Consider the following 27,985-nt stretch of genomic DNA (forward strand, 5'->3'; position numbering starts at 1 on the left):
CATTCACCATCAAATGGGTAGGAATGCAGCAATTCGTACTCGATTTCTGGAATGGAATTCAACCTACCTCATTAAACGGGGTGTGAAGTCATCTCGTCCAACGTCAGTTATCCTGCTAATCGAGCAATGAAACATTATCGGCTTACCGCCATAAACGATAAATGGAAAGCGTTTTCCAGTTGAACTCTTGTATTTGCTAAATGAATACTCTCCATTGAAGAGTCTCATAACACATGGCGTACATTTATCCAACGAGGCTCTTTTAAACAAATACATGAATTTAAAACAGTATTATAGTCTTATTCTAGTGGCAGGGATGGGAACACTCACTTGCTATTTTCTCAGCTCAGAAGCGTGCAATCAAGAAACGATGTATGGACGACTTTTGTCTTGTGGTTTTGTCTCAAAGTTTGCTGAATAGAGTAGAGGTAGCAAACGCATATACCAAAGTCGTGACGGAGCTTTGAAAGCGAGTGTAATTTACATTCAGCTCGTGGAGAGTTGCTTTCGCAGCTCCCTCGCGACTTCGGTATGCGTGTGCGACCTCTACTATATTCGACAAACTTTTACACAAAACCATAAGGCAAAAGTCGTCCATACATCGGTTTTTGTTTGCACGCTTCTGAGCTGAGAAAATAGCAAGTGAGTGTAACTCTTTGCAAGTGAGTGTTCCCATCTTTGTCTAGTGGAATGTATTGTGCATAATGATGTTTTTTAAAAGCTCATATTTCACAAAAACTGACTTTGGCCCAACTCGAATGAGCTGCAGGTAGGACTGAGATTCGATTCACGACTAACGTCCAGTTTTAGAAACGATGCTAAAGTAAATTATGTTATTGATTCAGTTGAAACCCGGAATTTGGTGTGAGCGATAATCGATCTTTCTCCAAATCTATGCATCAGACGTAACTTCGTAACGTTGTGTAGATCATCAGGTCTGCTAAACAACGCCCCACTTCCGAAGTTAGGTCCGGCGCGAGGATTTGGAGAAAATCGATTTTCGCTCGCACCAATTTCCGGGCTTCAACTGCATTGATAAGAACGGGTATCAGTGTGAGAGGAATATTGCTACCACGGCAGATTTCTTCATCGGAGACCTCGATTATGCGGTAATTGGGTTGAACCGTTTGCCAGGTTAGCTGAACGAGTCTAACCTAGATTCACATAGAATAAGTATGGTAAAAAGTAAATATACCTAAGTCGTGCTTTATGTGATATTAAGCCTTTACTATGTCCGTGTAGTTTAACTTGTTTAATACTAACTTGAGTTGGTAAACCGCCAAGTGGAGCCTTTGTAAAAATGGTAAATGATGATGAGCCCTTTGCGTTATGTTGTTCAGTGTCAGTATCTTCATTATTCACGGCAAGCAATGTGGTCCTACTTAGGTACATATGGTTTTTCCCTTTGTTCTAAAAAAGAGGAAAAGTACAATGCATATATGTTTTACCAATCCGAATTTTTCGTTTTATAAATTAGTAGTGTGGCGTATACTCAGCCTTATTTAGATTTTCTTCAGCTCTGTCAGGTGTTTCTTGTAATATTTCCAACCTGAGAATTTCAACCAATACGCAAGAACAGCACATAGTCCTTACACTTGAATATTGAAAACCGTGAAAATAATACTTAGTTTTGATTATTAAATGAAACTTTCATTTCTTGAATGAAGGTACAGCGTCCGTTCGCTCGTTGCAAACCCGCTCGTTGCAACGCTTTTTAGTTGCAAGTCCGCTAATTGCAAAATTTGACAAGTTTTTGCAATTAAAAAGCAATCAAGTGTCAAATTCGTGCTGTCAGTCATGCTGTCAGTGCATTTCGATGCACTTTAGTGTCAAAGTGACGTTGCAATTAGCGAATGGCATTCGCTCGTTGCAAAGTAAACATTTTGCAACGAGCGAACGGCCGCTGTATAGGATGACCGGGTAACGTTTCAAGTTCTTGAGGAATAATGACAACTTGAAAACTTTCGTCCTGGCTAGCCTACTAAGCCTACTGGTTAGAACGCGATCAGCACTGCTTGCTTCGATAACAGCATAACATTTGATTCTAGTGATAGGTTTTCATGCGCAATTAATATCAAACCATCCTTAATAGATCTATGCTCTAAGCCTCAAAGCGGGTGTTCTCCTAATTTAGAGTAAAGGCCATGAAAATTAAGCAGAATGCGTATTCATCGAGTATCGAATGAACAAAAATGCTCGACTAAATTTATTATTTTTTCGTCAAGCAAAACATGACAACTGATGAAATGGTTCAGTTGTGGATCTCTTTCGAGCAACTGACAGAAGTAAGAGAGCGACGATGTACTCGAATATTTTTTTTCACTACGTACCTAGAAGGTGACTGTGTTCATGAATAAACCGTCAAGCGATGTTTTGTTTGTGACGAAGATAGAAATAAAATGTTCATCGTCACTGAATATAATGTCATTATGCTGATGGCCAACAACCCTGCTTGCCTCACTCCAGCAACGACCCGGATGGGATCGGACAAAACACCGTTGTGCAGTACTTTGCACGAAAATGCCCTGTACTGTGCTTCAATGAGGCCGATGATTTTCTCAGGGATACCCTTGAGCCCGTGCTTGAGAAGCTCGGGCGTGAATTCGTCTTTCCCAGTGGCCTTGTTGTTCTTCAGTCCTCTAATGGCTTCTACTATGTATTCTACCAGTAACCAGGTCCCCGCAATACTTGAATGGCAGCCACGCACACACCAAGCGTCTACAATTCACGAGGCAAAAGGCTCACTCGTCCATGTTCATTTAAGGTCGTAACGTTCCAGATACCGAGTTTCCAATCATAGTCCTTTTTTTCGGGTTTGTGTTATTTGGAATAAGGTCTCGTAGCAATATTTAGCATAATCATTCGATTATGTCAAATGTCTATAATATGCTAAACGGCCTTATGCCAAATATCCTGCTCTTGATTTTTCTTCTGACCAAGAATATTTATCATTAAGGGTTGGTGACGGTTTTGACGTAGGACTACGTCTCTCTTTTCTATACCGGGTGTCATTCTTAATTTTCAGAAATCGGCCGCGTTACGTTTGAAGTGGAGATTTTGAGCGTTAATAACTCAGCCGTTTCTCGTTGAATTTTCAAAATTTTGGCTCCAATTGATTGGAAATCTTTACACCAATTATGTCCAATATTAACATTTGCTGATTTTCAATAACAAACTATTGAAAAATTGGGAAAAGTGAACCCATGTTTATTCCAGCCAATCACGATCGAGCACATTTTGGATGCTCCCGTCGAATATAAAAGCTACTGCTTCTTCGCATCTTCCCTCATTTGTCTTTGTCGTCTCGAGGTGAACGCATCGAACGAGAGCTGTTCACTTTCTTTGTTTGCGTTTTCGCTCATTCTTCTTTGACGGCCGTGTCGGCTCGGTGTCGGTGCGGTGGTTGTCGGCAAGGGTGCTGTTGTACATTCGCCTTCTAACCGTCTAACCGTCGCAACAGACCAAGGAAGGAATACTTTCATCGATTGTTCGGCGGTGGTGGCAGAGGCAGCAGCAAAATCCGGAATCGCACCCACGGCAGCAAGCGGCGGGCCAATTTTCGACGGCTTCCAGCAAACAGCACGGAGAAATCCAACACGCATTGCGTGGCATGATAAATTCATGTCAATTTTCTGTCTGAAATCGTCCAATATTCAAACGGTTCTTTTCAGAACCATAGAAAATTATTCCTCAAGAGTTGTGAATCAGATAATTATTTAATTCCATCGCTCGGTAGAAGTGTGGTGCAACCGAAAAGTGAAAAACTGTATGTTTGGTTGCCCCGCAACAATAATTATGCCGGCCACTAATGATTCCACCAGGAATTTAGCAACGTTTTATCATACCCAGACCATTTTTCGTGAAACATTGTTTGATTTAACCATTTTTCGAATTTAAATTATCCAAATCTTCCAATATTTTGGTTACTTTATTCGTTAAATGAAAATTTTCCCATTTCTCGGTTGATTAACCGTTTCAAGCGTCTGGTGCATGCGGGGCGGGGCATGTAATCGAAATAACCTGGAATCCAGTCAAATGGGAGGAGCTTCATCTGCTAATCTATGGACATAAAAGCTGTTCCCCCTGATTTCTTTCGTCATTTTCGTTGGATCAGTCAAGCAGGGTGGATGTCACCTCCACAGCTGAGCAGTGGCACATCAACCCAGCCGCAACTCTCGGCTATCGTGCGGATAGCACCAGGAATCTCATCCATGGCAGAAAGCGGCGTACCAGTTTTCGGTGGCATCCTGTATTTAGCATTAAGGAGAAAACCAACACGCATTGCGAGACATGATGTTTTCATGCCATTTCGTTCCTAAAATCGTCAATTAATCAAACGGTCCTTTTCAGGACCACCGAAAATAATTCCTCAAGAGTTGTAAATCAGATAATTTCATTCCATCAATCGAGAAAAATGTGGTTCAATCGAAAAATCAAAAATTGAATTCCGGTCACTAATCGGTCCACCCAGAATTTAGCAACGCATTGTCCTATCAGAACCATTTTTCGTGAAACACTGGGGAGCGTCCAGAAATTACGTCACGTTTAAAGGGGGGGGAGGTGGGTCAGCAAAGTGTGACAACCCATACAAAAATTTCAGAGGTCCCATACAAAAAGTGTGACATAGGGATGAGGAGGGGTTGAAAATGACTAATTTTTGTGTGCCTTAATTTAAGGACGATCCCTTGTTTGATTCTAGCATTTTTCGAATTAAAATGATCTAAATCTTTTTATATTTTGGTTACTTTATTTTGTTAAATGAAATTTTCTCTCATTTCTTGGTTGAAAATCATTTGAAGCGTCCGAAGCATGCGGGGCGGGTCATGCAATCGAAACAAACTGGAAAGCCAGCCGAATGGGAGGAGCTTCATCTGCTAATCTAGGGGCATAAAAGCTGTTTCCTCTGATTTCTTTCGTCATTTTCATTGGATCAGTCAGGGAGGGTGGAGGTGAATATCACGTCCACGGCTGCGCAGCAGCACGTCAACTGCGACGAGTGATAGCACCAGGAATCTCATCCACTGATCACGGCTGCGGTGGGCCCGGCAATGGAAGTTACCTCCGCAACTGGGTAGCTGCGCACCAACCCAGCGAGGGCTCTCGGCTATCTATCTGATAGAACCAGGAATCTCATTCACGGCAGCAGGCGGCGGCAGTTTTCGATGGCTTCCCGCATTCAGTGTGGATAATTTTCAATTGTCTTTCTAAAATCAACCGTTATTTGAACGGACCTTTTCAGGACCAGAGAAAATTATTCCTTAAGAGCTGAGTGTCGCGGACTGACTCAATATGCTCTCTCATCGGGAGCCAAACATTGAAGATGGAGGTTATGTTAAACCTTGTTGAACCTGTGTGATTGATTGAAGAGTATTGTAATCTAGGTGCTGCGGATATAATCAAAACTGTTGTCACAATATCTCCATTTGCCGCTGTCAAGCCGTTGGAAAGCGAGGAGAAGGATAAACATTGTTTTGAGTCTATTTTAGCTAATTTTGTAACAACTGTCCATCAACATTTCTATCGCGAATGGAAAATAATAAACTTTGAACACGAGAACAAAATCGGAATAATGGTGGATTGATCATGTTTATCATTTCCGAACAGCGTCGCGACGGCGTGTTTGTCAACCGCGCTGAGAGAGGTGGTTGCAAGAAAATTGAACGCTCGTGCGTGTTTACAAGCTGTGTGCCGGGAGTGTGAAGGTGTGTGTTAGCTAGCTTGAAAAATAAAACCGTTTCTATTCGCACCACCTAGCTTAAGGCTTTTTACGGCGTCATCACCATCAGCAGCCATGTTTGATATGTGGCTCGAAATTTCAAAGTGATAATTCTCAGCTACGAAAGCGAATATTGGTATGAAAAAGTATCATCCCATATGCTCACTCGCAGTGATTGCGATGATACTTTTTCAGCTGGGTTACTGCAGAATTGTCAGTTTCTTATCACTTCAAAAACGCGAGGCAAACAATCATTGAAAATCAAAAAGTCAATGATTTGTTTGAAAGCACAGTGATGCATCATGACACCTTAAGAGTTATGAATCGGATAATTTTCGGATATATTTCAACGATCGGTAAAAGTGTAGTGCATTCGAAAAGTGAATGGTTGAATGCTTGGTGGCTCAGAAACAGCAAAATCGATCACTAATCTTTCTACCCGAAATTTAGCAACGCGTTATCTTATTCGGAGAATTGTACCTGAAACATTGTTTCATTCTAATATTTATCGAATTAAAATGATCTTAATTTTTCAATACTTTGATTAGTTTATCCGTTCGATTCGAAATTGTCTCAAAGAACGGTTGCAGTAGTTTGAAGCGTCTGACACAATGTGGGCGGGTCATGCAAACGGAATAAACTGGGAAGCCCGCCGAATGGGAGGAGCTTCATCTGCTAATCTAGGGGCATAAAAGCTGTTTCCTCAGACAACTTTCGTCATTTTCCATGGATCAGTCAAGGAGAGTGGAGATGCCACCTCCCAGCTAGGCAGCAGCACACAAACTCAGCGATGACTCTCGGCTATCGTGGTGGCAGCATTAGGAATCTCATGCACGACAGCAAACGGCCGCATTCAGTATGGGTAAAATCGCATTGCGTGATGAATTCATGCAATTGTCTTGCCAATATCTTCCGTTTTATAAACGGTCTTTTCCAGGATCAGCGAAAATGATTCCTCAAGAGTTATGATTCGGATAATTAAAAGCGACAGATTGAAAGCTTGGTAGTTCAGCAATAGTGAAGTGGCTACTAATATGTTCTTCCTGGATGAAAACAACGTATTGTCGAAAGAGTTTCACGTTAAACTTTCGTTGAAAAGATCTATCTAACGCCGTTCAATTATCTAATAATAGGCTCCTAAAGGCCTATCTCAATTTTTGCATGATTCGATCAAGCATTGATTAAAACGACATGTTTACTCATTTCTTAAGTATTCCTATTAGGAAAAGCCCATAAAATATATTTTCAAAAAAATCAATAATTTTTGCAACACTCCTTGTTTAGCACTCAATTTTGGGTAAATTTTGTTTACCGTGTATGTCAAACAGGAACATTTATTGTCAAAAGTGAGCCAATGTGGTGTCTTTTGCAAGGGTTCATTCACAAATGTCATAACGCCAAAGTTGGCCTTTTTTGATACCCACCCACCCCCTCGTTACACTGTTTGTATGGGAAAAAAATATTTTTGTTCGAGCTGTAATACCATGAAGGACACCCACCCACCCCCTTCAGCGTTATGACATTTGTGAACAAGCCCCAACCCGCCGTTTCACTTTCGTTACGTCAAGGTTGGCCTCGAATGTCAAACAAGTTCTGTTCATCATTATTTTATTTTCGAGTTTATTAACTATTCTGTTATTGTTCAAGTTCGGAAAAATTACCATTGAGATCAGAAAAGCATGCTCTTTCGTGTAATGCACTAAAACCGGGAAAATATTTTTCATTTTAGGACCCTATTTTATGCGCTCGATGAAAATTCTCTCATAGAACAGTAATTTAACCATTTCTCTTCAAAACGAAATAACTCTTGAACTAGTCAACATCTTTCCAAGTAACCGAACCAGCTGAATAACAGCTTCTTGAGCTAAAGTTAGCTTAAGAGTGATTTGTTTTACTCTTATACAGCAAAAATGTGTGTTGGGTTGTGAATGCGTTCAGCGAAAGCGATCACACAACAACTTTACTCAACACATCAGTCCACCATTTGTATTATCATAACAACAAACATTGTATTATGGAAATATAAAAGTCGGAATCTCGTTCCAGCCTTTGTCCTACGTCAACATTGCGGTTATGTCTCAGACATTACCCACTCCTAGTTTTTCAAAGAAGGGGAGGTTATAATACTGTCGCTTAACGTTTTCATAATTGCAAGTTTTTAGAGACGAATGCCGCATTGCGGTAAAACCTCTTAAAAAAAAAAATGCAAGCACATCAATAGATATTAGTATAATCTTTAAAAAATATACTTCGTCTTTCCGATCTGATGCAATCACTATTGCTTTTATTTGTCCTTATTTTACATGGTTTGTAAATGAAACTACCATGCCAAGTATTCACAAGTGCGGAGCAGTGCGGATGCAGACGACTATTAATCAATAGGTCCCGACTTCGAATCTTGTCAATGTTGTTTGTTTAAAAAAAAAGTGATTGAAATATGGTGTTGTAGGAAAAGAGACATTTCAGTTTGCAAACAAACGAAAAAAATTAAAAAAAGTTAGTTCACTTTTGCAAATTTATCGATACAATCCCATTGAAGAAACGTTTAAGAAACTTTCTGGGTGACCTCTGCTCAATCAGATCTGGTGATATCGAAACTTCAGTAAAACTTTGTTCAACATGTTTTATTGTATTAGAGTGGAATAATTGTCGTAGCATGGGTTTTATCATAAATCTAGCTGTTAATTTGCTATAATTGTTTCTTAGACATTTCATAGGCATTTAAACAACAAAGCATCATACAACTTAGTTGAAAAAACGTTGAAAAAGAGTTTCTAATATGCTGATGGTTTAAACGTTGTACCATAGCTGCACAACCGCAGTACGATCATTGAATAAACATAAATTTCCTAAGCTTATAGACCGGTTGAATAGATTCCCATTTCTGGGCGAACAAGAGTTGAAGTATAATTTCAATTAAAGTAAATCAAATATTCTTCAGCTTGCAGCTTAATAACGCTGCTTCGAGAAGCATTTCTTAAAGTAATAATTAGGTTCTTTAGAGGTATCCGGATTATTCCATAATTGGATTGTCCGCCTCAAAAATTAGTCGAAATCCAAAATTTCATAATTTTTGGAGTCCGGGAACTATTTTTAATATGCATTTAAAGTTTGTATGAGGAAATTTTTTGTTCGGGTCGAACTGTCATTTTATCGATTGAACTGATTCTATCCACGAAAATAAAAACTGTTTTGATAATTTAACCATCAAAACAAAGGTATTGAAATCCAATAAAATCACGTTATATTCAGAAAAATGAGCTCTTTTGATTAGGCTATAGAAAATAGTAATATTATATTCACTAAACAACCCAATTGCTTCTTGGGTGACGGTGGCTCAATCGGCTCAACAGAGCACACGCTGCACAGTGGTGCGAGGATGGTCAAAACCTAAAAAAATGAAAATGCTTTTCACGTAGATGTGATATTTTTGTCAGCATTCTAAATATTTCAACTGTCAAAATCCAAAATTTCAGATTGATTCCCGTTTTTCAGTCAAAATTGATCTAAAACCATAGTACGATGCGAACGACAGCGATGTGGTTGTGTGATTTTGTAGGCCTAAGATCAGTGTTTTCGATTGGTGTATGATTTACTTTGCGAAAACTTGCGATAGTTTTCGTGATTTTCATAGGTTTTTTATGGTTTTGAGTAAGATGTATTGGCTGCCTTTTGTTCAGCCACTATGCGACTTGGATCGCAGCCAGCCTAGTATCAAAATCGGTGATTCATCTACAATCCCAAGGAACATTCACTCATTCAACCAGCATTGCAATGACATTTTTATTCCACATTTGATTGAATTACAGTTTAACATTATTTCATCACAGCTTGTAATAAGGCGTTGTTCAAATAAAAATGGAGAAGTTATTCAGCAATATTTTCTGCAAGCGCGATACAGACTTTACAGTCGGAAGTAATCTGTGTTATACCAGCCTCATATTAAACTTGTATTCAGCTATAATAACCTGCTGCGAAAACAAAAAACAAATTGAAATGCGAGGTGTAATCATGTTTATTTGTCGCATCTCATCGCATTTATAACACACAAGCTCTTCTATAAATTTCTCAACTTGGGATTTGAACTCGTGATCTCCCAATCACCCGTCGCATGTCTTGCCGACTACGCCATCCTGGAATTGGTAAGTTGCTCGCTGAAAGTGTAACATCTTCGCAATGCTGTGAAAGATCAATATTCAGATTTATGGAAGGTTGTAAATATTTATTTTAAAAAAGTTGTGAAGATGACTGCAACTTTGAAATTGCTACGAAAATTAGCAAATGTTTCGAATATTTTGCATTGGAGTGCAACAAACATCTATACATATTTAATATTGAGGAACGTTCCAATACTGCTCTATTATAATCACTTTGACCTGTTGTTCAATCGAAAAGTGATAATCGAACAAATAAATCATAAACTCTTTTAAATAGCTTACTGTTAAGCCATTATTGGACGTTCCCACAATAGCTGTAGTATTAACATCGCAGGCATTTTTTCAACTTATGTAGACCACAATAATCAGCTAGCGGAAACTGTGGAACATAAGCTTTTAACGCGTAGAAAAAAGTTCTTCTTCAGCTTATATTAAAGCTAGTAATGGCAAATCGAACAAACAAAAATTGCTGACGTTTGTTAAGCTTATAATTAAATATGCTGTTCACATACGTGCCAAATGTTGCATTTTGGCTTATTTACAATGTAAATAGCATCATATCGGCTTATTATTCAGCATTTGGTTTTGTTCAGCTGCGGATGTTATAAACCAACAATAGTTCGACATGTATGCTTATTAATTACTTTGAATTGTTCCTTGGGTAGTTACAGAATGCAACTCTGCTTTGAAATAGGCCTGTAATAGTTGAGCAATCGTACCTCGAAAAAGACCAGAATTTCAAAACTGAAATTTAGTGACTACCGCTCATTTATTCAAAGAATAAGAGAATTGCTGCTAGTTCCAACAGTGACGAACGCCAAGAAGAAGGGTAAAAATAAGACAATCTTGGTATAACAGAAATAATAATAGGTGCATTTATACGGCACCTATATAACAGTAGGTACTTTTTGTGTCAACGGTAACACTCATATTCCACAATTGACGTACAAACTTTAAAAGGCTCGTATTCTGCTCGTCCATCTAAAGGCATACTATTTTCCAACAGGCGTCATAGAGGTGGATCCTTGAGCCGCAAATCGAGGCGAAGTAGTCCTACTACTCCTCATTTCAATGACCTCGCAAACTCGACCGTAATCGTTTTCCAGGAAAGTGGAATTCTTTTATTTCATCGAGCGCACGAATAAAATGCACAACCGGGGAAGGGGTTGAATGAGGTGAGGATGAACGGACAGACGACGGAAGGAATGTGAACAACAATGAATGGAAATATGATAGTGGCAATGAGATGAATCTAAATAGGAACTACGTAGGTACCTTCCTAAGCAAGCTATCATCGTTGTTAGGCGTGGGCTAAGTTTAGTAGCTTCACATCGATTACGAATGATGATAATGGCAGTGAAAATTGTGTTGAAGAGTTGTGGCTACGTGACGCAATACATCATGAAACGGAAAGTGGAAAGAGGATGATGACTCACTTTATTCACCCCGCTTGGCATGGAAAAGGGGACATGACTATCCAGTTCGTAATAGGTGATAAGTATACCCATTAGTATGGGACACGCTTGTATGGAAAAAATAAATCCTCGCTCCAGTCGACTTTTTAGATCCCATTTAGGTCCCATATGAACTGTACAAAATTTCAGCGCAATCGGTGAAACTATAATTTAGCGCAAGCGGTTCAAAGTTTTCATAGGATTTACTATGGGAAAAGTTACACTTTCAAACAAAAAATCCCAGAGGTCGCCCATTGTCTCGTTAATTCAAATCAATCAATGCTTATTGTAGAAAAATCATTTATGAAACTTTCCTTCGAAGACCACAAAACGATTGGATGTGTGTGGAAAAAGTTATTGATTTATTACCGATTAGTGATCCGACGAACGGCTTTTCGTTTTGTTTTATCAGCAGCACTGTAGCTGCTGCCTTGGCTGCTGCTGTTTCTGGGGGTGGTGATGCCACCCGCCACTCCATGCAGCAACGGCAGCAGCAGTGCTGCTGATAAAACAAAACAAAAAGCCGTTAGTTGAATCACTAATCGGTAATAAATCAATAACTTTTTCCACAAGCATCCAATTGTTTTGCGGTCTTCGAAGGAAAGTTTCATAAAGGATTTTTCTACAAGTAGCGTTGATCGATTTGAATTAAGGAGACAAGGGGCGACCTCTGGGAATTTTTATCTGAAAGTGTAACTTTTCCCATAGTAAATCCTATGAAAACTTTGAACCGCTTGCGCTAAATTATAGTTTCACCGATTGCGCTGAAATTTTGTACAGTTCATATGGGACCTAAATGGGATCGAAAAAGTCAACTGGAGCGAGAATTTGATGTTTGTCCCATACTAATACCCATATGAATTTAACAGTGAATCAGCTAAATTTGCAATCTTACACCGTTCATCAATTACATATCAATTTCCATGATAAGCATACCTTCTTATCATTATTTGTAAACAACAGAAATAAACTGCCCCATGTGAGGTAATTAGATAAGCCACGTGCGTATGGCTTGCCCTTCCCCTTGGGAAACACGCGACATCACTTGAATCTGCTTAATCGCCCATGGGGCCATCAATCTTTGCGCGATTGTTTTGCAATGATCTTACCCAGAAATGGAAATGGGAAACGCAACTTCGCGCAACTCGAGGCAATGCCAATTGAATTGAACGAACCAAGAAACGCACTCGGTTCAGTTCGGCCCCGCCGCGGGGTCAACGATGTTATCAGTGGTATTAATTATTTTCAATTGATAACATTGCTGGTCGTCGCTAAACGAACAAACTAGCCGGCGCAGCGCGGCAAGGCGGTTACTCGCCCGGAGGAACACAAGTGCACCAATATTTCACGGAAGGGGCCGGTCTTGATTAATATTGAATGATTAATTGGTCTTGTGTGTATTGTGCCCATGGGTGTGTTTAGCCATCAACAAATGGCAAAGTGATTGATTGAGCAGAGTTTGAGAACTGGTAGTTTAATTAAAATATGTTTAAGTTAACAAGAAACAACGTTTAGTTTAAGTGGCTCTTAGAACGAGGCTAAACATTACATGAACAAACCTTTTTCTTGTTAACTTAAATAATTCCCCACTGCTTTGGTGGCATTTGAACTCACTTTAATCAATTATTGTATTTCATGGGCAATTATGCACCCACAGGCAGTGCTGTTATCTGAACAGATCTGATCTATGACTCTGACTGATTTAACATGCAGATTAAATTACAAACAATTGCTTATGATACACCGGGACAGAATGAAACAGGTGGGGTAATATGGAATAACGGGTTAACATGATGTTATCTAAGGGGCCGTCCATTAATTACTTAACACTCCCACTGCCATGCCATAAATCACTTACACCAACTGCCATGCCTCAAAACAGTGGGAACGGTATTTTTCAACTTCTAATATCTCAGCCATTTTTCATCCGATTTGCTTTTGAAGCAATGCATTTTCCCAGCCTTCTAGAAAATTTTCATGCTATGGATTGGATCAAAGTTCTATTTTTGAGTACTCAAAAACTCGGAGCAAGTACCTTAAAAAATGCTGTTTTTCTGGAGCCATTCCGAATGTAAAGTAGTTTCCACACATATTTTAATGTTAAATTGCTAATATTAATAAAGCAAAATTGTTGCTTAGAAATATATGGAGATATTCAATATTTAAGACTATAAAATCTTCACAAAATTACGTATAATACAGAAAATTTGTATATTCGGTATGAACTTTACATTCATAGCGACAACCCCCTGTGTGTTATTGCTTGGAAACAAGTACGTATACAGATTGTGAAAAGTGTGTGAACTACAAAATCTTCACAAAATCCCGTATAATACAGGGAATTTGTATTTTCAGTTCGAACTTCAACCTCTGTCGTCGCAACAACCTCTGTGTTTGATTGCTTGAGAAATGATTATGTGTACATTAAGAATACTTTACCAGAGCGATAGATAGAAAAATGATTCTTAGAAACTACAAAATGTTCACAAAATTATGTATAATACAGATTTTTTATATTCGGTTTGAGAGAAGTTATTCATTGCGATAACCTCTGTGTTTTATTGCTTGAAAAGAAGCACATGTACATGAGAATAGTTTTTCGAAACGATTGTGAAAAGTGTGTGCTTAGAAACTACAAAATTTTCACAAAATTATGTAGAATGCAAGAATTTTGTATTTTCGGTTTCAACTTCACGTTCATCGCGACAACCATATGGAATATCTTCCAGAAACCCTTTTAGAATATCTTCCAGAAAATTTAACTAGTGATTATCTCAAAATTAATTTAGGAATTCCTTTAAACATTGTACAAAACATTCTTCTGGGATCCCAATATTTCGTTCATAAATTATTGCATACATGGATTCCTTCATATTTTTTTCTAGGAATTCCTACAGAAATTTATACAGGAATTTGCTAAGAAAACTTCCTTGGGGTTTCCTAAGTAATTCCTCATGGGATTGCTTTCGGGATTCTTCACTGGATTTCTTCAGGAATTCATCCTGGGATTATTTCTTCTGTAATAATTTCAGGAACAACTCCAGGGATTATAATAAAATTCCTCCAAGAATTCCCCAGAAACTCCTTCAAGAATTTCATCAGGAGTTTCTCTTGGAATTCTTTCAGGAACTTTTCCAGGAATTAATCCATTGCTTTCTCCAGGAACTTTTTTAAAAATTCTGTTAGGAATGCCTCTCGAAATTGCTTCCGGGATTTCTCCTGGGGTTTCTTCAGGAACAAATGCAGCAGGGAATCCTTCAGGAGCTGCTAGAGGGATTCCTCTAGGAGTACATCCTTTTTTCTTAGAATTACATCAGGATTTCTCCAAAAATTCTATCTGTAATTTATTCAAAAACTCATACTGGGATTCCTCCACGAATTTGTTCAGGGATTCTATAGAAATTCTTCCAGTGATTTCTCAGGGTATTGTTGCAGGGATTCTTCTTTAAATACCTCCAGGGAATCCTTCAGAAATGCCTCTAGATATTCCTCTAGGAATCCCTCCAGAAATTCTTCCAGGAATTCTTCTAGAGATTCCTCCAGGAGTTTCTCCAGAGATTCCTCCGAAAATCTCTACACGCTTTCCTCTAGGATATCCTGCAGAAACTTCTCCAGGAATTTCTCCAAGGCTTCACTCGGGAATTCCTTCTATGATTTTTTCTGGAACAACTTATTTTTAAAATTCCCGTAGTAACTCTTTTTAGGATTCCTTCAGGAACTCCTGCTTGTATTCTTCAAGGAACTCCTCTAGGAATTATTTCAGTACTTCCTTAAAGAACTGTTTAGGGATTCCCTTGGGAATTTCTATTGGAATTGGTTCCGGGATTCCTTCAGAAGATTCGTCAGGAATTCCTCAAGGGATTTCTTCAGGAACTGCTAGAGGGATTCCTGCACGAAGTCTTCTAAGAATTTCTTCAGAATTTCTCCAAGAACTCCATCTGCGATTTCTTCCGGAATTATTTCTGGTATTCTTCTACGAATTCCTTATGAGTTTCCTCCGGAAATATCTTCAGGAATTCCTCTGGGAATTCCTGAAGGGATTTCCCTGAAAATTCTTCCAGGAATTCATCTAGATTCCTCTAGAAGTTCCGCCAGAAATTCCTCTAGGGATTTTTCCAGGAGATCCCCTGAAAATTTCTTGACAGGCATTGCACAAGGATATCCTCCAGGGATCCCTTCTAGAATTCCTCTAGGGTTTTCTCCATGCAATCCTGCAGGACTTCCTCCAGGAAATGCTTCAGGGATTCCTCCAAGAATTCCGCCTGGAATTTCCCAAGAAATTCCCATAGGAATTTTTCCAGGAGTTCTTCAAGGGATTCCTCCAAGGGTTTTTCCAGGTACTCCTGCAGGAATTCCTCCAGAGATTTCTCCAGGAATTACTTCAAGGATTACTCCAAGAATTCCACTACGATTTTTTCTAGGCGTTTTTCCAAGGATTGTAACTTGGATTCATGAAGAAATGTCTCCAGGAATTTTTTCAGATGTTCTTCCAATAATTGGTCCAAGGGATTCCCCAGGAGTTCTTCCAAAAGTTTCTCCTGGAATTGCTTCACGAATTCTTCCGGGGACTTCTCCAGGAATTCATGCAGGCATTCCTACAGGATTTCATCCAGGAATTTCTGTAGGGTCTTCTCGGGGAATTCCTCCAGAAATAACCCAAGAAATTTCTTCAGGGGTTGCTTCAAGAAATCCACCAGGAATAGGGGAATCAACATATTTTGGACACAGCAACGCACCAATATTTTTTGGACACTTACGGCAAAAACAAATGCGAGTGTCCAACATATATTGGCGTAACGCTGTGTCCAAAATACGTTTTCCCCTAGATCTAGGAATTCCTTTATAAATTCTGTCATCAATTCATCCAAGAATTTCTACAGGAAATCCTTCAGGGATTCCTTCAAAAGTTCATTCAAGATTTTCTCTGGGAATACCCTTTGGAATTTTTCCAGGAATTCTTCCAGATTTCCCTGCAGCAGTTGCTGCAGCGATTCCTTCAGAAATTCTGCTAACACTTCATCCAGGATTTTCTTCAGGGATTTCTGCACGAATTTCTCTAAGGATTTCCCCAGGGATTTGTCAGAAATTCCTTCGAGAATTTCTCCATGAATTGTTCCGGAAATTCCTCTAGAAGTTTTTCCAAGAATTTCTCAAAGGATTATTACAAAAATTTCTCCAAGAGTTCCATTAGAGATTCCTCCAGAAATCCAGTAATTGTTTCAATAATTTCTCTAGAGATTCCTCCAGGTTATCTTCCAGGAATTCCTCCAGCAATTCCCACAAAAATACCTCCAGGAATTCCTCCAGGTTTTTGTTCAGAAATTTCTCCAAGACCTCCTGCAGGAAAATCTCCAGGAAATACCCCAGGAATTTCTTCAGGAATTGATCCAAGAATTGATCCTGAACATTCTTCAGAAATTATATCAGCAATTTCTCCAGGAATTCTTCAGAAAATTAATTAGGAATTTCTTCAGAAATTCTCCAGGAATACCTTCAGGATTTTTTCAGGGATTCCATCAGGCATTTCTCCAGGAAATACTCCAAAGATTCTTTCAAGAATTGTTTCAATGATTCCTCCAGGGTTTCTCCATGAATTTGTCCTGGGCGTTTCCCAAGAATTCCTCCAGGAAATCCTTCGAAGATACCTCCAGGAAATCCTTCAAAGATTCATCCAGGAAATCCTCCAGAAATTCCTCTGATAATCAAAGATTTCTTCAGCAATTCTTCCAGGAAATTTTCCAGGAATACCTTCAGGTATTCCTCTAGAGATTTCTTTAGGAATTGCTTTAGGGATTCCTCCTGGGACTTTTATCTAAGGATCAAGGATGGGATCATTCATTTGTAATCATTTACATTCACTTGCGAATGACTCGCTTCAGAAACATCGTAGTAAAAATTAATGTATGGAGCACTGTTTCATTTTTGTTTTACCTGAAACTTTGTAGAACAATGTACTAGCGTAGCGTCAACAAAAAAGTCAACAGAAGGGAGCAAACGCAACTCTCCACGACGTGAATGTAATTTACATTCACCGCATGGAGAGTTGCCTTCACAGCTCGTTCACGAATTTGGTATGCGTGTGCGTCCCTAATGCTATTCGGCGAACTTTTAGATAAAACTACAAGGTTGAATTCATCCATACGTAGTTTTTTGATAGAATACTTCTGAACTGAGATAGTATCAAGTGAATGTAAATCTTTGCAAATGAATGATCCCATCCCTGCTAAGGATTCCTCTAGGGATTAGTTCAATAATTTCTTCCGGGGTCCCTTCTGTATTTTTTCTAGAAATTCCCCCAGGAATTTCTCCAGGGATTTTTTCAGAAATAGGAAAATAATAGAAATAGAAATCTTCCAGAATTCCAGGAAATCTTCCAGAAATTCCTCAAAGATTCTTCCAGGGAATCCTTCTGGAATTTCTCAACAGTTTTTTTCTAGAAATTTCTTCAGAAATTCCTTACAGAAATCCTCTGGAGATTTCGCCAGGAATTGCTCCAAGAACTCCACCAGGTATTTATCCAGGAATTGCTGCTAGGTTTCATCCAAGAATTCCTCCAGGAATCCCTTTAGGGATTACGCCAGGAATTTATTTAGAAGTTGCTCCAGGCATTTCTTCAGGATTCTCTCTAGAGATTTTTTCAGGAATTGCTCCAAGAATTTCTCCAGGATTCCTTAAGTTATTTCTCCAACATTTTCTCCAGGAATTCCTCAAGAGATTTCGTCAGAAACATTTCAAGGGATTCCTCCCAGAATTCCTCAAAGAATTTCTTGAGAAGTTACTCCACGGAATTCTCCAGAAATTTATCTATGATTTCTTCTAGGAATTCCTCAAGAGATTTCTTAAGAAATTTATCAAGGGACTCCTCCCAGAATTTATCCAGGGATTCCTATACTTTCAGAAATTCCTCCACCATGAATTCTTCAAGTGATATCTTCAGAAATTCCTTTTAGGTTCTCTTCAAAAATGCATTAAGGAGTTCCTTCAGAAATTTCAGAAATCCTTCAATCAACTTTTCCAAGGATGTACCCAAGAATATTTCCAGGATTACATGACAGTTTTTTTTTTATTATTTCAACAATTTCTGGAGGAATTTCTCTTGCGAATAGTATTAGAAGATAATTTAATAAAGATGCATACAGGAACCAGGAAATTATCCAAACATTCTTTCAGGAATCCCTCCACCAGTTTCTTTAGAAGTTTACTCAGGGATTCCATTAGTAATTCTTACAATAAGCGAGACAATTAGTCCTCCAGGGAATCTTCCAAGCAATACACATGCCACAAAAGAGTCACGGCAGTTCAGGTTTTGGTTATGCAGAAGTCACAGTGACTTACTTTAAACATATAAGTACTTACATGCTAAAAGTGATTTCAGACATTTCTTCAGGGACAATTCATCAGGAATTCTCCCAGGGAAGACTCTTTCGGAATTCTCTCATGAGTTAATTCAGGAATTTCTCTAAGAAATGCAACAGGAATTCCTCTAGGAAATCCTTCTTAAAATATTCCAAACATTTATTTTTGAATAAACTCCAGGATTTCCCAAACACTTCATTATTGGAGAGTTTTTCGGAAATACCTGCAGGAAATTCTACAAAAATTCTTCCAAGGATCCTTCTGGGAATACGACAGTTGACATTTCTATAGCATAGGTTCCCAAACTTTCAGATGCGCGACTCCCTCTTGCTAACAAACGTACTTTTTTGCGATTCACCATAGAAATTCTCTCATATGTTGTCTGTTACAGTAAAATATTCGACTGTACATCGCGTCCCCATGGATGAAGGCCGGCGACCCCCCTGGGGAGTCGCGACCCACAGTTTGGGACACCATGTTCTATGGGATTATGCTCTGATATGAGTACATGCAGTATATGAGTATATAAAACCACTTTAGGGAGATTCCAGCAAGGATGTACTCGGAACAATTCAATTGAAGGTTTATTTTTAGAGGAATAGAGATCCAGGACATTCCAAGATTTACAAACTGGATAGTTAATTACTGAAAAAACTCCAGTTAGTCATGGAAGATATTATGTAGACTTTTTGAAAAAAAAGCTTCGGACGGGTTTCCATTATGTTCTACTGGAAATATATGTTGAACGAAATCATGAAGAAAAATCTGGGTCAGGGACTGAGCTCCAAATATAATATGTAATGCACGAGTGAAAAAAATCGTAAATCTTTCAGAAATTTGCCACCGCTACCAGCACTACCTTGATTAGAGTAGAAAATGCAATTTTTTCAACGTATTGTACAAAATAATGGTTAAATAATGCTTTTGAATATAATGTTATTATATTCAATTTCATCGTGTTACGTTTAGTTGTAAAAGCTAGTAGGTACACATTTGCTTAGGGTGCTTGACCCCTCTCCCCCCTGACCGAAAAGCTGGCTACGCCCTTGAGCTGTAGTAAGCGCTATAGATCATCACGGAATCATGTACAATTTAGGAAATTTTACTGTTAGATTGGAACTTCCCGTACGTAAAGATAAATCACCTGGTCTAACAGTGTTTACACACGAAATTTTTTTTTATTAAAATTGTGTTTTGAAATCCTAGAAATCTTTTTAAAAATCGTATAATAAAAAAGATATGTTAACACTGAATCGAAATAAACAAACGATAATTTAAAAAAAAAAACTACATAATTTTCGCTAAATTAGTAATAACACAGAAATTTGTTATGTCCGATTCTAATTTTGGACACCCTCCAGGTAAGATGCGTGAAAGAAATTACACAATTGAAACAAGATCTGCAAGATGTTTAATGTTCATATCAATCTCCTAAATATCATCCAACAGTAAGAACAAATAGAAATCGAAACAAGAAAATAATAAGTAAACAAACAAAGATTACGATAGAAAGTTCTTCTCATGTACTCTTGATTATTTCGAAATAATTAAACAAAGAGGATGCCGCTACGAACGCTGTGTTTTCACCAAAAATACAAATTTTCTGTATTTTACGTGAAGGTATTGTAGTTCTAATGGTTCCATCTTCTCACAATCATTCTGGATATGTATTCTTATGGGTTGTAGGTCATTTCCCTAGAATGCCTTTCCACAGAATCCCATTCCCCAGAAAAGAAATCCCCAGAATGAGCCATTCCCCAGAAAGCCGTTTCCTAGAATAGGATATTCCCCAGAATTGTTCATATCAGCCATTCCGTAGAAAAATGATATAGTAGTGCAACTCCGATTGCCATGAAACTTTGTGGGTTCGTAGTTCTTCAAAAATAATTAGACCCGTATTTTTTTATTTCCTCATTAGGGTGATCAATTTTCAGATAGGGTGGTTCTAAAAATCATGGTTTTTTAAAACTAAAATTAAATAAAATTATAACTTTTGAACCAGTTAATCGGTTTTCTTTTTTTGTTTGAAAGCCATTGAATTCTTAGTTTTCAGGAAAAATGCGGTGAATGGGCCAAATTTTTTTTGTGCAAAAAATATGCAAATATATTAGTTTTTTTCACGTTGTCAAGGTCTCGGAACCAAAGGGGTACCCTGGTTTTATATTTTTATCAGAAAATTCAGGAAATTTGGCGGAACATATCAAAAAAACAGAAATGTATGTTTTTTAGTTTTTGAGATATGATGTTTTGAATATAGAGAGTCATATAATTTGATACTAGCTGCTCTAAAATTGCTTAAAATTGTACATTCGCGTAAAACTTTGCCTTGTATTGCTTTTTTGAGTGATTCCTGGTCTTTTTAGTATTTATACATGTATAAGGATTCAAAATATGATCAAATTAAAAAAATGTTTTGTAAGGGGAAAATGAAATTCAAAAACGTATATTTGTTGAACGAGTAGGTTTGAGGTCAGGGAACTGCCACTGTACGTAATTTCGTGAAGATTGTATATTTAAAGTTTACAAGCCTCTCACAATTATTCTGGAAAGTATTCTCATGTCTTCAAACAATTAACCACAAGGGTTGCCATAATGAATGTGAAGTTTATGTGATAATGAATTTATGTTAATGTGAAAATACAAAATTTTCGAATTATTCGTAACTTTGTGAAGATTTCGTAGTTTAGATTATCAATTGTTTAGAAAAGTTGTTCTCATGTTCTTGTGATTGTTTTCAAAAAAATAAACACAGTGGTTATCGCGATAACTGTTGAGTTTGAACCGCAAATACAAATTTCCTGTATTAGCGTAATTTTGTAGTTTCCTTAATTCACACTTCTTACAATCACTCTGAAAAAGTATTCTTTTGTACACGTGATTGTTTTCAAGCAACGAACGTGAACGTGAAGTTCAAATCGAGTATTGAAATTCCCTGTGTTTCACGTAATTTTCTGAAGATTTCGTAGTTTTTAAGAATCATACTTATCCCCATCGCTCTGGAAAAGTACTTTCATGCGCATATGATTATTTAAAAGGGAGTGTAGAATTAGCATAAGTTAAAATACACAAAAATAAAAACAAAAAAAAAATATTTAAAAGAATAAATTATACACAGGAGTTGTCGCGATGAATGTTGAGTTCCAACCACAAATACAAACTTCCTATATTATACGTAATTTTGTGAAAACTTTGTAGTATTGATGATTCATACTTCTCCCTATCACTGCCCTGTAGGAATGTATTTTTATGTATGTATGTTTGTGATTGTTTTGAAGCAATGAAACACATGGATTGTTGCGACGGGCCTGAATACAAATTTCCAGTATTTCACGTAAATTTGGTTTTTTTTAGTTCCTAACATTTACACAAATGTGAAGTTCAAACCGAATATACTAATTTTCTGTATTATACGTAATTTTGTGAAGATTTTGTAGTTTTTTATTGTTTACACTTCTCACACTCGCTTTAAAGAATATTCCTATGTACACGTGATTATTTTCAAGCAATAAAACATGGGGATTGTCGCGATGAACGTGAAGTTCGAACTGAAAATACTAATTTCCTGTATTATACGTGATTTTGTGAAAATTTTGTATTTGTTAAGATTCACACTTTTCACAATCGTTTGGAAAAAGCTTTCTCACGTGCACGTGATTGTTTTCTAGTAATAAAACACAGGGGTTATCGCGATGAATATTTGAATGATGAATTGATTGATGAATATAAAGTTCAAACCAAATATACAAATTTTCTGTTTTATACGTAATTTTGTGAAGATTGTATAGTCTTAAATACTGAGTATCTCCAGATTTTTATGCAATAATTTTGCTTTATCAATATGGGCAGTTCAACATCAAAATATGTGTGGAAACTACTTCACATTTGGAATAGCCCCAATAAACTGATTTTTTAAGTACTTGCTCCGAGTTTTTGAGTACTCAAAAATAGAACTGTGGTCCAATTGATAGATTGAAAATTTTATATTCATCTAGAAGGCTGGGAAAATTCATAGCTTCAAAAAATTTGCAAATTGGATGAAAAACGGCTGAGTTACATCAAGTTGAACTTACCGTTCCCACTGTTTGGGAGGCATGGCAGTGGGAGTGCACACAGTGGTTGAAATCGCGAAAAACACGATCGTGGGCATTTTGAGTGTGATAATGTGAAAATAATATAATGTGATGTTCTGCAAAGTTGTTACATATTTTAAGGAGCAACTTTTGATAACTTTTGATTTTTGATAAATTTACCCAAAAGTTAGATGAAAAATCTATTTTCTACAAAAGCAAAGAAAACTAAATGGTGTCTTCAGCAAAGTTATAGATAATATCATGCAGAAAAATATTGCCGAAGAGACTTTTGCTCTATCTTTTGAAATGAGCGATATATAATAAATTTAGTATAAAAACCACTTAAAACCTTGAAAAGCCACTAAATGCTTTATATCTCTTTTGGATTAGGTTTTCGAGGCTTCCGATGTTCTGAAGACTTTTTCATTATGTTATTGTGCATCTTTTTTCTTATGACAGTGTTGCCATATTTTCATTGTTTCTATGTGATTTTTTAATTTTCCTATAAAAAATAACTGTTTTTAATAATGAGATATCTCGAAAAGTTGCAAAAAGTTGCAAAAAATTCAAAGCATGATGAAAAGTTGAATGAAATTGCTATCTTATACAGGTTAACTGATGAGTTGCTCTCTGTCTCTTCGATGCTTAAAATCTGTTTGAAAATTGTCACTTTCACACTTTTTAATGTTGAAATAAATACTTTTTCCATGTGATAACCTAAAAATTGTGCTATACAATGTTCAGCAAAGTTGTTGCATATTTTTAGAGCAAACTTTTGACAAAATTACTTTTTAAAAAAATTGCCTTAAAGTTAGATAAAAAAAATATTTTTCTTAGGAATCCGCAAATCAAAATGGCGTCTTCAGGAAAGTTGTTCTAAATGTTAAATGGAAAAACTTTGTCGAAGACACCATGACCATTTTAGAGCTGATTTTATGAAAAAACCCCCTTAAATGTTTAGAAAAACATGAAAATTTCACTTAACTTTTTTATATTTGATTTCCTTGACATGGAATGTTTTAGGAACTTTTTTGTATTCAATAAATGCACAATTTTGTCGAAGACACCAAGAAGTTATCTTGAACATTTCTCTTGATAACATGCGTTTTCAAAGAAAAAAGCACATTTTTGAACCAACATATTTTTTTCATCTAACTTTAAGGCAATTTTTGAAAAAAGTAATTTTATCAAAAGTTTGTTCTAAAAATATGCAACAACTTTGCTGAACATTGTATAGCACATTTTTTAGATTATCACATGGAAAAAGTATTTATTTCAACATTAAAAAGTGTGAAAATGACAATTTTCAAACAGATTTTAAGCATCGAAGAGACAGAGAGCAACTCATCAGTTGACCTGTATAAGATAGCAATTTTATTCAACTTTTCATCATGCTTTGAATTTTTTGCAACTTTTCGAGATATCTCATTATTAAAAACAGTCATTTTTTATAGGAAAATTAAAAAATCACATAGAAACAATGGAAATATGGCAACACTGTCATAAGAAAAAAGATGCACAATAACATAATGAAAAAGTCTTCAGAACATCGGAAGCCTCGAAAACCTAATCCAGAAGAGATATAAAGCATTTAGTGGCTTTTCAAGGTTTTAAGTGGTTTTTTATTCTAAATTTATTATATATCGCTCATTTCAAAAGATAGAGCAAAAGTCTCTTCAGCAATATTTTTCTGCATGATATTATCTATAACTTTGCCGAAGACACTATTTAGTTTTCTTTGCTTTTGTAGAAAATAGATTTTTCATCTAACTTTTGGGTAAATTTATCAAAAAACAAAAGTTATCAAAAGTTGCTCCTTAAAATATGTAACAACTTTGCAGAACATCACATTATATTATTTTCACATTATCACACTCAAAATGCCCACGATCGTGTTTTTCGCGATTTCAACCACTGTGGAGTGTTAGGATAGGCCGAAAAATTCCTTCTTATCTGCAAACAGCCTTTAAACACTAAACACTAACTGCGTAAGCCATGATTATCTGATTATTGAAATGTCTCATGTAAATGGCGAATGAAATAATCAAAGATTGCTTTTTGGTGATTGCGACAGCTTAATCAGTTTACGCTGTTTAGTGAGTGCCCTAAATGTAAAAATGTACGTTTATTCCAAGGTTTACTCATACAAATCTCTATCGCAATGCGAAATACGGGAACGCAATCAATCGCATCCAAATTTTGCAGTTGTTTTGAACGCTAAAAGTAATCGAAAAAGTGTTATCCCAAAAAATCGACCTTGTTGACCCAGTCTATTATTCATGCTTTATAAATTTTATATTTATGAACATGAAAAAAATGTTAAAACATTATTTATAATAATTCTCATTGTCCAAATGCCGCTTAACCCGCTCAGTTGGCCCGCGGCACTATCAACACTATTCACACTACGCCGGCTCAACACGTTGCTGCTAGCAGCAGCAGTTGTTGTTGTTGCTGCTGTTATTGGTGTCGATTTGTACGATGAATGATGATTACATCCAGCCGTCGTTGTTCGCGTTCGGTCAGTCCCAGTCGAGCGCTGCTACTCCCCGCGTCGTGACGAACTGAGTACGAGCTGCTCCCTCGCCGCGCGCGCGATATTGCCTTATCTTATATGTGACTACGTTCGCAACACCGTGTGCCAAGTCCGCGCCGTCCACGTTGAGTTTGCATTTTTGTTTTTTTACGTCTCTAGCTTAAATTTTTCGGGGAAATAGTGTTTGCAAAAGTGTGAAACTGCACCAGCGACGTGTGTCCATAGTGTCACGGTACGCAGATTTAGCTGGAAAGTGCTTGTGAAGTAATCCGGAGTGATCTGCGGAGTATGTGCACCGGAGCTCTAGACGTTTGTTTACGGATGTGATCTTGAACCTGAAACCGCAGTCGAACACGTTTTTCTAGAAAGCAATACATACTCAGACGGAGAAAAGCTGTTGTGATTGTGAAGAGCTTCGATAGATGTGTGAGAAGAAAGATACTAAAAGCCGTGTGACGTCGTGCTAAAAAATTGGATCATAGTAGATGCGTCACCGTTGATACAACGTGCAAGTCACAGCAACTCATGGGACGACATCGACGGCGACGGTCGTGACGATACTCGTGATAATCATCATCGCACAGTTCAGAAAGGTGACGAAATTTTATGATTTTCTTGTTTAATATCAGCGTGTCGTCTGTACAGACTACAGGCAGAACCAACACTTAATCTTAATGACATTTTTTTCTCGGAACTGGCAATAGACGGGCTTGGTGGTCTAGTGGCTACCGCTTCTGATTCATGTGCAGAAGGTCATGGGTTCAATCCCTGGCCCGTCCCTTTCATCCTACTTTGTATCTTTCTATCTACTTCCTCTCTCTCTCTCTTCTCTATATATACAACTCATGTATATTCATATGTTCATAGCCATCGCTAGAACCAGAAACGAATTGGAAAAAAGTCGTTTCCCTCCCTTCAAATTTCCACGCACAGCACAGTGTATATAACGCCTACAAGTTATGCAACCAAAGCGTGCTGTGCCGCTTGACCTTATTCACCTCATTCACCACACAATCTATCACCTTACGAACACTATAAATAACCCCATATCCATGGATCGCATCACCGACCCAACGGTGACTCCCAGATCTGCCATCCTTTCAGTCTAACAAATACCCCAGTCCGTGCTGGTTGTGGGGATGCAGAGGTGATCTCGGTCTTTAGTAGCAACAACCAGCACACTCTAACATTCCTTTCCCTTCCCAACTGACTATAAGGACGTGGCCGGCGCCGTTATTGATCCAAAATGTATGAGCTGCTAGAATTGCACTTTGAGAATAAGTGGAGTGTCCCAGCCCTTATTCATTTGGATCTCAGTGCAATTGGTACCAGCTCAGATCAATCACGGAGTAGCAACCATTGATATGTATAGTCAGATTTGATCGTTTGATCGTTTTTTTTTTCTCGGAACTGGCATAAAAAGAAAAAGTTTCCTTGGAAAACAACAAAAACTTGTCTGTCACGGTCGCGTCGCCAGATTTGGTCGTGAAATGGTGACAGCTCAAGAAATAGCGCGACAAGCGCGAAAAAATTCCCGCAAAAAAAGTCGGTGCCGGTTTATCGCGTAGTAGTGTTTGCGCGATATTTGTTTACATCAGGTTTTCGTACCTACCTTCCACACCGGCGTAGACTTCGAAAGTGTTGAATTAGCAAAACAAGACGATGATACCGAAACGTGCAGCGTGAGCGCAGTGTAGACGTTGATCATTGCGCTGGCATGCTGTGTTCGCGCGAAATTGAAACAAGTAAAAGGTCGTTTGATAAATCATTCGTCGATAAGTGTTATGTTTCGCGCGCCATCAATTAATATCGTTGTTTGCTGCCGGATCAGGTTTTTAGCTTAGATCTGCCTTGCACAAACGATAAGCAACCGTCCTTTCATTTCCCTTGAAGAGTAGGTAAAGAACTGATCGAAATGACTTGCAATTTACAAGTTCATATTTTAACTGGATTTATGATTAGAAGTTCAAGCTCAGTCATATTGTGTGCTATCTAGGTTTATGATTGCTCCAAATCTACATGTTCTACATGTATAAAATGAACTGTATATCGATAGTTCGATAAAATGTTTACTTTTTTAAGCAAAGTAGAGTATTGGTTTTTTAACTAAGCATCGTAATTTTGTCTTAGCGTGACATCCCAACTGTAGCAAAGACTGCTTCTCAGCTTACTGTTATATGAGCACTTCCACAGTTATTAAACGAGAGCTTTCTCTGCCTTATGACCAATTCGCCACTTTGTAAATTTTATACAATATGTTTGTTCGAGGAGGCGTGCTGAACTTGCAGTACTTGTAGTTCCCACAAGTTCGACTCAATCTAAGACACCAATATCATATTTGTTTGCATAACCAGCAGAACCACAAATTATATTGCTGGGATTTCCCTGGAACAGGAATCGAATCATCGCATTCAATTTCAGTTTGGTCTGCTGTAGCATCAGGTTCCAAGCTATCGTTTCGTAGAACTGCCAGATCTAAACAAACACATTTCCTGTTTGTATAGTAAAGGGTATGAAATATCGTTTTTGCATTAGGTAGGCATAATTTGTGTCACACAACCCAACCCAAATATTTCCTTACTTTGTTGTCCTATTCAACAAGGTTTAGTTTGCAATTTTGTTATGATTTTATTTCATATGATCATTATGATCATTTCACCAAATAAATGTTAGTACGAAAACAAGAAACGCAAATG

The 27,985-nt window shown here is 37.6% G+C and overlaps 1 protein-coding gene and 1 long non-coding RNA gene across 4 annotated transcripts in view; one reads left to right on the forward strand and one right to left on the reverse strand.

Moving 5' to 3' along the window:
• Positions 1–16,058, reverse strand: part of LOC134285583 (uncharacterized) — a 24,784-nt gene extending 8,726 nt beyond the window's left edge. The window contains exons 1-3 of one of the 2 annotated variants that reach the window (XR_009996485.1): positions 6,026–16,058; positions 1,493–5,257; positions 1,264–1,410 (exon numbers count right to left, since the gene is read on the reverse strand). This is a non-coding gene — a long non-coding RNA (uncharacterized LOC134285583). Of the gene's footprint in view, positions 1–1,263; positions 5,258–6,025 lie in introns of both variants that reach the window. The other variant, XR_009996484.1, reaches the window with a different exon arrangement.
• LOC109417800 (sialin) overlaps positions 1–27,985 on the forward strand; it is a 119,741-nt gene that overhangs the window by 24,491 nt on the left and 67,265 nt on the right. The window contains exon 1 of one of the 2 annotated variants that reach the window (XM_019691975.3): positions 25,268–25,882. The exons of the other annotated variant lie outside the window; for it this stretch is intronic. The gene's annotated coding sequence lies outside the window, so the exon portion shown is untranslated. Of the gene's footprint in view, positions 1–25,267; positions 25,883–27,985 lie in introns of those variants that run through there. 2 annotated transcript variants of the gene reach the window in all.

Source organism: Aedes albopictus, chromosome 1 (genome assembly GCF_035046485.1).
Source record: "Aedes albopictus strain Foshan chromosome 1, AalbF5, whole genome shotgun sequence".
NCBI lineage: Eukaryota > Metazoa > Arthropoda > Insecta > Diptera > Culicidae > Aedes > Aedes albopictus.